General features: G+C 40.3%; 1 pseudogene; it reads left to right on the top strand.

The window, feature by feature from the left end:
* The first annotated feature begins 5,967 nt into the window (after nucleotides 1-5,967).
* On the top strand, nucleotides 5,968-6,454 carry LOC127493595 (myosin regulatory light chain 12A pseudogene; annotated as a pseudogene).
* The last annotated feature ends 3,241 nt before the right edge of the window (nucleotides 6,455-9,695 follow it).

The raw sequence follows: 9,695 nt of genomic DNA on the forward strand, positions 1-9,695 counted from the left end.
ACCGATCTGAAGCCAGGAGCCAGGAGCCAGGAGCTTCCTCCAGGTCTCCCACATGGGCGCAGGGGCCCAAGGACTTGGGCCATCTTCTACTGCTTTCCCAGGCCATAGCAGAGAGCTGGACCAGAACTGGAGCAGCTGGGTCTCAAACCAGCGCCAACATGGGATGCCAGCGCTTCAGGCCAGGGCATTAGCCCACTGCACCACAGCGCCAGCCCCGAAATTTATCTTTTAATTCTGTATTTCCATAAACTTTTTCAAGTACTCTCATATTACCACCATTTGACACAAACAGAGAGCTACTTTACTCCTGAGTAATGGGATGTCAGGAAGGTGGAGAAGCCATGAAGGCAGATCTATCAGACAGAGGGGAAGAGGCCTCTGCTCCTGGAGGCCACTTGCTCCGTGAGAGGGCTCATGGTGGGAGCCGGGGCTTAGAAAGGCCTGAGAAGAAGGGGAAAGAAGCAGAGCCAACAGGATGGCATAAGGCTGTCTGGGGAGAAACGGAGCCTCTCAGTCTTCAGGGAAACTACTGCAATCATAAAATTCCTTACATGGTTACATTTTTAGTGGAAAATAGTAAAAGGCTGCACTTTTGCATTTGACACAGAGTTCATCTCAGCAAGCAAAAAAGCAAGAGCAAAGCAAAACACCAGGAATGAAAGAATGGGAAACTCAAATAGGAGCCACATGTTGCCAGTTACAGGTCCTGGAAATGGAGTTCAAAGCAAGGTTAGTCTGACCTTGAAGAACATGGGGACCTTGGCAATATCCTAGTTTCTTATAGAAATTCACCTAAAAATATTCCTGAATCTTCAGAAGCTTTTTCCCATTATCTGTTTCTTTAGCTGGTGAAATGATGTATATTCTTTAAACTATCTTCAGAGTATTAGCCTATTAGGATTGATGTCAAGAGACGTTAGTCTCCTCCGAAACAGAGGCTGAGCTGAGCTCGCTGCAGGCCATCATATTTGCTAACAGCATCCACAGACTACATCCTGGCCCTGTGTGCTGCTGGATAAATCAGAAAACTGATCACGAGGAAAGCCCAGAACGAGTGCAAACAGAGCTTTCATCCAAGCCTCCACTTTCCTTTCCTTGCTCAATCTCACCTAATCCTCACAACAACCCTTCGTGGAAATTCATATTATTGCCCCAATAATAAAAATGAAGAAAAACTGACCAATGTCGCAAAGCTAGCATGAGCCTTTCTCTCAATTCTTTGTTATCCTTATAGTAGCTTTATATACTTATCTGGAATTTAATGGAAATTCTCTTCGGTCCAAATACTTAAGAACCCACAATTCTCTTTATTGCATTTAAGGATATCATTCCCATTTGTATCTCTTATTTTTGAACTTACTAATTGAAAGTCTACATTAAAGTCTTATTTAAATGTAGACTTTCAATTACTATGTCCTCAGGGAATGACTAGACTTACTAAGATATAAATTTGACATTAATTGTTTCAGAGTTGAGCTCTGTTCTGATAAAAACCTTATTTAAGTTGATTGTCATTTTTCACATTTACCATGATTCAAAGGCAAGGAATCAATGTTTGCATGAAGGAAATGAGTACTGAGGAGGCAGAAAGGAAAACTTAAATCTGGCCATGATAGTTAGTAATAAATGCCTGGCAGCATCTAAAAAAAAATGCCTCTTTCAAAACAAAAAGGTGAAATCAAGCTTGAAGGCTGTGAGAATGACAGATGACAATATTCTATGCCCCAGTCCAGAGAAACAGCTTAGTAAGAGTCAGGCTTCCCTGAGAGTAAGAGCCACATCCCGGTGTCCCCAGCGTGAGGTATAATGCAGTCCTAATAACAGCTGCTCAGTAAACTTTTTGAGGCTAAAACAGAATGGATGTTTGTAGCAAAAACAATTTAATTCAAAGAAAAAGAATGAAAAGAAAAGACATGTGAGCAGGCATGTGGTGCCACTTGATTACAGGCTTATTAGATCCAGAGGCTGAGACTCTTAGGACCACCAGAGCAGCAAAGCATCCATGAAGGCGAGTTCCCGAGGCTGGGGATGCTTACTTAGTTCCAGAAATACTCACATTCTCCCCTGTGGCAATAGAACATAACAAAACCGGATATTTAAGAATCTCCACTACATCCCTAACCCACTTGACTTTTTTTTCTCCTAAAAAACTAGTGAGCAATTTTCTTATGTTATTTAGGTAAAAATAATATGTATTTCAAATTCTCCTTTTCTGATAATTCTTCCTACCTCCTTCAAATATTTGGGCCTTGTTTCTCAGCCTGAAAAAATCATTTTAAAAATAACACACATCATGATTTATGTTGGTCTCGATTCTGATTAGAAATGCAAATTCAGCTTTGTTTTATGGGTAGCATTATGGGAATTCTGATGCAGAGGCCAAGCACTCCTTCAAGGCCATAAAAATTCTCACATAGGTTTATATAAATATATATATATATTTAAACATATACATAAACTAGTCCAAAAACCTTTTTACTTCATAAAGACATTTCCTGGGAAGGAACCCAAAGACTTCACAATCAATGCTTATACCACAACAATTAAATAAATCTTTCATCTCAAAGCTTTCAGAGCAAGAGCAGAACTGTGAGCCCAGGATACAGGGGCCATACCTTTGCCTCTGGCAAAATTACCTTGAGCGACTTCAAAATCAGAATAGTATTCTGTCTTAAAGAATCAGCATAGCAAACTGATAGAGTCAGCTCACTGGGAAGCCAATCTATACAGGGAGACTTCATTAGAATTGAGGTATGATCGGAGAAGAATGAAAATCATTAACCCTGGGGTTAAATGTCATACTGTGATTTTTCAAACCACTCTTGCTAATGAAATCACAAAATCATAGAAATTTAGGATTGAATGATGTGTTAACATAAGATCTAGATTCTGGAACAAAATGCTGTGTTAGATGCATGCCTGCCCACATTTTCTTAATTTGTTTATTAGGTCTAATGAAATGTATTTGAAAATAAGCCAAAAAATCCTGAATTTTCATTACATTTTTGTTAATTGCTGGCAATCTGACATCACACTCAAATGTGAAAATGACTTGGCAAAAACTACAAAGTATAATACGTAATGTTTAGGAAGACAAGTTACTTAGGAAATTCTGATGGATTTCTTTTAATGCTTAAATATTTGTTTTGAAGCTGATTTAGGCAACATAACAGAAAAAAGACAAGATTAACAATCTAAGGGGGGGCCAGGGTTGTGGCATAGCGAGTAAAGTCACTGCCTGCTGTGCCAGCATCCCCTGTGGATGCAGGTTCGTGTCCTGGCTGCTCCACTTCCAATCCAGCTCCCTGGTAATGGCCTGGGAAAAGCAATGGAAGATAGTCCAAGTACTTGGCCCCTGCCACCCATGTAGGAGACCTGGAAAAGCTCCCAGCTCCTGGCTACAGCCTGGCTCAGCCCTGGCCACTGCAGCCATCTGGGGACGGAACCAGAGGATGGAAGATGGTTCTCTCTCTCTAGCTGATTTTTAAATAAATAAATAAATAAATCTTTTTTAAAAAATCTAAGGAAAAAGACTAAAAGATATGATATATTCACCACAGTTTTTGTCAAATGGCCATACACATGTCCCTACTGGTTCTAATGAAATCTCTGTTTCACTGGTGAGAGTCTTGCTTGATTCTTGAAGCACCACTAGAACAGATGAGAGTGAGCTGTCCGGTTCTAACTGCTCTGTATAGCTTTACAGCAGCAAAACTTCAAAGGGTGTCAAATCTTCCTTCCTAAAGTTCAAGACTTCTTTCAAATTAAAAGGTCACAGATGTTTAACATTTCCCAAATTTGTTAGCACTAATTAAGTCACTTGATTCAATTATCTGAGTCTTTGCATCTATTTCAGGACAGAAATGGCCCTGATGAGACTCTTTGAAGAGTAAAATTCAATCTGCCTGGGAGAACCAGCCCTAACAATCATGTGCTCCTTTAGCTTTGATTATGTATCACTTCCATCTCTGAAATAAAGCAAAACCAGAAAAAAAAAACATAATGGTCAGGCATATAACCCTGATTTGAGAGGACTGTTTAAATTTCATGTATTTTAGATGTAGTATTAAATATACAATAACATATTTGTTTAAACAAATTGTAATATACCATACAACGGGCAGCTATGAAGTCATTTATATATGTGAAAGAACATGAAATGCAAAAATGTATATAATGTATGGTTAGATTAGAAGGCTAGATACAGAACACTATTAGAATAAATTTAACTGAAAAGTGATCCCTGTTAAATATAAGAGTGGGAATAAGAGAGGGAGGAGATGTACAATCTAGAACATGCTCAATCAGACTTGCCCCAAATGGTGGAGTTAGAAACGTGCCAGGGGATTCCAATTCAACCCCATCAAGGTGGCATGTATCAATGCCATCTCACTAGTCCATGTTTCAGTTCACAATTGATCACACTGATAGGTCTAAGAGTCTAAGGGATCACACAAACAAGACTAGTGTCTGCTAATACTAACTGATAGAATAAAAAAGGGAGAGAACGATCCAACATGGGAAGCAGGATACACAGCAGACTCATAGAATGGCAGATGTCCAAAACAGCACTCTGGCCTCAGAATCAGCCCTTAAGGCATTTGGATCTAGCTGAAAAGCCCATGAGAGTATTTTAGGCATGGAAATCCAAGACACTCTGGGGGAAAAAAAATAAATAAAAAAAAACCTAAATGAAAGATCTCCGTGAGTGAGATCCCAGTGGAAAGAACGGGGCCATCAAAGAAGGAGGTACCTTTCTCTGAAGGGAGGAGAGAACTTCCACTTTGACTATGATCCTGTCGGAATAAGATCGAAGTCGGCAAACTCAAAAGGCTTCCATAGCCTTGGTAACTCATGACTAGGGCCTGGGGTGATTACTGATGCCATAAACAAGAGTGTCAAATTGTTAAGTCAACAACAGGAGTCACTGTGTACTTACTCCTCCTGTGGGATCTGTCCTTAATGTGTTGTCCAATGTGAAGTAATGCTATAACTAGTACTGAAACAGTATTTTACACTTTGTGTTTCCGTGTAGGTGTATATTGATGAAATTTTTACTTAATATATACTAAATCGATCTTCTGTATATAAAGATAATTGAAAATGAATCCTGGCCAGCACCGTGGCTCAACAGGCTAATCTCAACAGGTTAATCCTCCGCACACTGGGTTCTAGTCCCGGTTGGGGCATTGGAGTCTGTTCCGGTTGCCCCTCTTCCAGGCCAGCTCTCTGCTGTGGCCTGGGAGTGCAGTGGAGGATGGCCCAAGTGCTTGGGCCCTGCACCCCATGGGAGCCCAGGAGAAGCACCTGGTTCCTGCCTTCGGATCAGCGCAGTGCGCCGGGCCACAGCACGCCGGCCGCGGTGGCCATTGGAGGGTGAACCAATGGCAAAGGAAGACCTTTCTCTCTGTCTCTCTCTCTCACTGTCCACTCTGCCTGTCAAAAATAAAAAAAAAATAAATTAAAAAAAAAGAAAATGAATCTTGATGTGAATGGAATGGGAGAGGGAGCGGGAGATGGGAGGGGTGAGAGTGGGAGGGAAGTTATGAGGGGGGGAGCCATTGTAATCCATAAACTGTACTTTGGAAATTTATATTTACTAAATAAAAGTTAAAAAATAAAATAAAATATAAAAAAAGAATATAATCCTGATTTTAACCTAAAAAAAAAGATACCAACAGAAAAGCACACACCAAAACAATAACTGTAGTTATATTTGAGCAGCAAATTATATGTGATTTTTACATTTTACTTTAAATTTTTCCATGTTTGCTAATTTATATTAAAAAGTTTTACTTTATTAAATAGATTTAAATAATTATAAAAATACAGTTTCTATCATCAGCAAAAGATACCTTAAAAAGTAAAAGTTGGAGTAGTTAGTGGCTTCCTTGGTGGAAGGGTGATGATAGCCACAGCAAGGGTTTCACTGAAGTGCTCCAGTTCTCACAGCTGTGCAAGGATTTAATCACCACCATGGCAAGCAAAAGGGCCAAAACCAAGGCCACCAGAAGTGCCCTGAGCATGCAACTTTGAAAGTGCCTGCCATGCTCAAGGAGACCTTCAACAGAGATGGTTTCACTGACAAGGAGGATTTGCATGATACACTTGATCATTGGAAAAGAATCCAGCTGTTGGATATCTGGACACCATGATGAATGAGGCTCCAGGCCCCACCAGTTTTACCATGTTTCTCACCATGTTTGGTGAGAAGCTGAATGGCACAGGTCCAAAAGGCATCATCAGAAATGCTTTTACTTGAGATAAAGAGGCAGTTGGCACTATTTAGGAGCATTACCGAAGAGAGACACTGACAAGGATGAGAGCTTGGTTTACAGATGGGAAAGTGGAGAGCTGTACAGAGAAGCAAGCACCTATTGACAAAAAGGGGAACTTCAATTGCATTGAGTTCATGTATATCCTTAAATATGGAGCAAGAGACAAAGATGACTGAAAAGAACTTCAAATTCTGGCCAAATATTCCTTATTGTCTCTTTACCACTTTTCCTTTTCTTTTTTTTTTCTTTTTTTTTTTCTTTTTTTTTTCTTTTTTTTTTTCTTTTTTTTTTCTTTTTTTTTTTCTTTTTTTTTTCTTTTTTTTGTCTTTTTTTTTTTAAGGGAAAGGGTTTATTGGGGAACACCCTACAGACCAGAGTGAAGGGGCAGTGAAGGGGAAGAGAAAGAGAGTATAAGAGAGAGAGAGGAGAGAGAAGAGAGATGAGAGGAGGAGAGAAGCCAATAGAGGCCAAGAGAGCGCAGGAGAGAAGGGCCATGAGAGCAGGAAGCAGAGCCAAGGGAGCGTGTGTGCAGGAACAGGCCCTTTTAAAACTTTGCCTGAGGGTGGGCAGGGAAGGGGGAGCCTGGCTCAGGGGTGGAGCCTGGCTCAGGGGTGGAGCCTGGCTCAGGTGGCTGGGCCATGCAGCCCACTTTTCCTTTTCTTGTACTTATTCTCAGCCATTTTGAGCACATCTATCTTGGGATATTTATTCTCCACCATTTTGGGCAATTTATCTATCTATGGGAGTCTTTGCCATTTTCAGAACAGAAAGTAGAGTAATTTAACTAAACAATTTCCCCTCCCCACAACTGTAGTTTATACCAAGTCAATACATTGTTTAAGAGAAAGTTATCCACTGAATTTTTCCTGAACCATCATTAAAATTTATGATAAACTTTTTTCAAAGAAAAAGTTAAAATATTTTCTATAATCTTCAATATAAGCATCTTTTGAATTTATTCTTCCCTTTTCCTTTTAGTCAACCTGTATTACCTTGTATGGCTACATAATTATTTACTCCAAACTTTAGCAGATTAAAACAACACACATGCATTACCTCTGTTTCAATGGGGAAATGAGTCTGGGCAGAGCTTATCCAGGACCTTGACTTCATGGTCTCTCCATCAAGATGCTGACCCAGGGTCTCATCTGAAGGTTTGATGAGGGAAGGATTCCCAGGCTCACTCAGTGACTGTTCACAGCAGTCAGTTCCTCAAAGGCTACTGGACTAAGCAGCTCAGTTTCTTGCTGGCTGGGGGTCATTTCCTTGACAATATACTTTTCTCACATGGCAGCTTTCCACATCAAAGCATGCAAGCTGGGATGACTCCAGATAGGGTCTGCTAGGAAGAAGTTACTTATCTTTTATTTCAGAGGCAGAAAGACAGAGAGCAAGAGCTCCTGTCCTCTGGTTCACACCCCCAAATGCCCAAAAACAGATACAACTGGGCCAAAACCAGGAGTTAGGAACACAATCCAGGTCTCCCAAAATGGCTGACAGAAACCCAATTACTTAAGACATCACCACTGCCTCCCAGGGTATGTTTAGTAGGAAGCTGGCATCAAAAGCCAGGCTAGTGCTGTGGCATAGAGGGTAAAGCCACCACCTGCAGTGCTGGCATCCCATATAGGCACCAGTTCGAGTCTCAGCTGTTCCACTTCTGATCCAGCTCTCTGCTATGGCCTGGGAAAATAGTAGAAGATGGCTCAGGTGCTTGGGCTCCTGCACCCACATGGGAGACCTAAAAGAGGCTCCTGGTTTCAGATCAGCTCAACATGAGCCGTTGTGGCTGTTTGGGGAGTGAACCAGCAGATGGAAGACCTCTCTCTCTCTGCCTCTGCCTCTCTGTAACTCTGCCTTTCAAAAAAAAAAAAAAAAGGCAGCACTGAGTATTAAATGTACCCAGATAGTCTGATAAAGCATATGAGCTTCTTAGCATCTTAACAACTAAGCTAACTGTCCACATCAGAACTCACCAGATTTTATAACTTAATCACAGAAGTGCCAGCCCATCACCTTTGCCATATTCTATCAGGGAGAACCAAACCAGTAAGTCCTTCCCATGTACAAGGCCATGAATATCAGAAGGTGAGAATTAAAGGGAACCATCTTCAAAGTCTGCACACCACATCATTGTTTCCACTTAACCTTTTAAAAACTTCTCCAACATATCTTAGAATAAGTCCTCCTGTTGTAGAAATGTTTCCTGGCATTATTTTCCCCAAGCCTTTACCCTTGCATGAGATAAGAATTCAAAGCAGAGACATAGGTAGAAAAACAAGAGCAGGACTTATATAAAGAGAGTAAGTACACATTCAGATGTGAGTGTAGCCAATTCCACTAAGAGAGACATTGCTTATGACAGAGCCAGAGAGAGAGAGGGAGAATGGAAGAGAGAGAGGTGGGCTATATACTCCTTTATTGGGTAGGGGATGGTGCCCTAACTGAATCTACAAACAGGGTGGAGTTGGGGTGGGGGGAAGATTCAAAGTGCATAATGTCCTCCTGGAACATTCAGCTTCCTGCTAATGCACCTGGGATGTAACAGAAGATGGCCCAAGTACTTGGACCCCTGCCACCCATATGGGAGACTGGAATGGAGTTCCTGGCTCCCGACATCAGCCAGGACCAGACCTAGCTCTTGCAGTCATTTGGGGAGTGAAACAGAGGATAGCAGCTCACTTTTATATTCTCTCTCTCCCTTTGTCATTCAAATAAATAAGCAGCTTTTGTAAAAAGACTAAGAACAGAAAAGAAAGTAACTGTTTAGAATTCCTCTTGAGGAAATCTCTTTGGGGCACAAAACAACTGGAATATAAATGAAGTAAGATTTCAAAAGTTTTACTCATATATTATTTGAGTATCTATTGTGCACAGGGAGATTCTTTTATAGGTCTAAATGAAATTTGTCAGTTTAGGAAGAAAACCCAAGTTATATAAAATTTTCCTATTTGGCATATTAGGTCTTTTTCTAATATGCAACAGTATTTTCTAATTAATTTATTGAACTTATATTTATATATATTAAACTTCTACTATAAGTTACTTGCTGTTGGATTTTCAGTAAAACCTTCTTTTTTTTGTCACCTTATGGAAAATTAAAAAAATTAAAACAGAAAGCTCATCAATGATAAAACATCATGTAAAGAATACTGCTATGTTTGCATCTAGGTGTACCATACAGCTTCATGCATCTAGAACCCATTTGTTTGGAGAAAAAAATAAAAGAAATTTCTTAAGAAGCTAAATAGGAAATGAAGAAAAGAAAAAACTAAAGAAGAAACTTCCCCCAGCTTACCACAAAGTAAGCCACATGAAATTGTCTAATCAGTTGTTCCCTGGGGCAATTTCTACCCACCACCCCTTCAACACTGATTCCCTTTGAGAAAAGGACACTTTGCAGTAAACAGTTCCTCC

Source organism: Oryctolagus cuniculus, chromosome 7, assembly GCF_964237555.1.
Source record: "Oryctolagus cuniculus chromosome 7, mOryCun1.1, whole genome shotgun sequence".
In the NCBI taxonomy this organism is placed as follows: Eukaryota; Metazoa; Chordata; class Mammalia; order Lagomorpha; family Leporidae; genus Oryctolagus; species Oryctolagus cuniculus.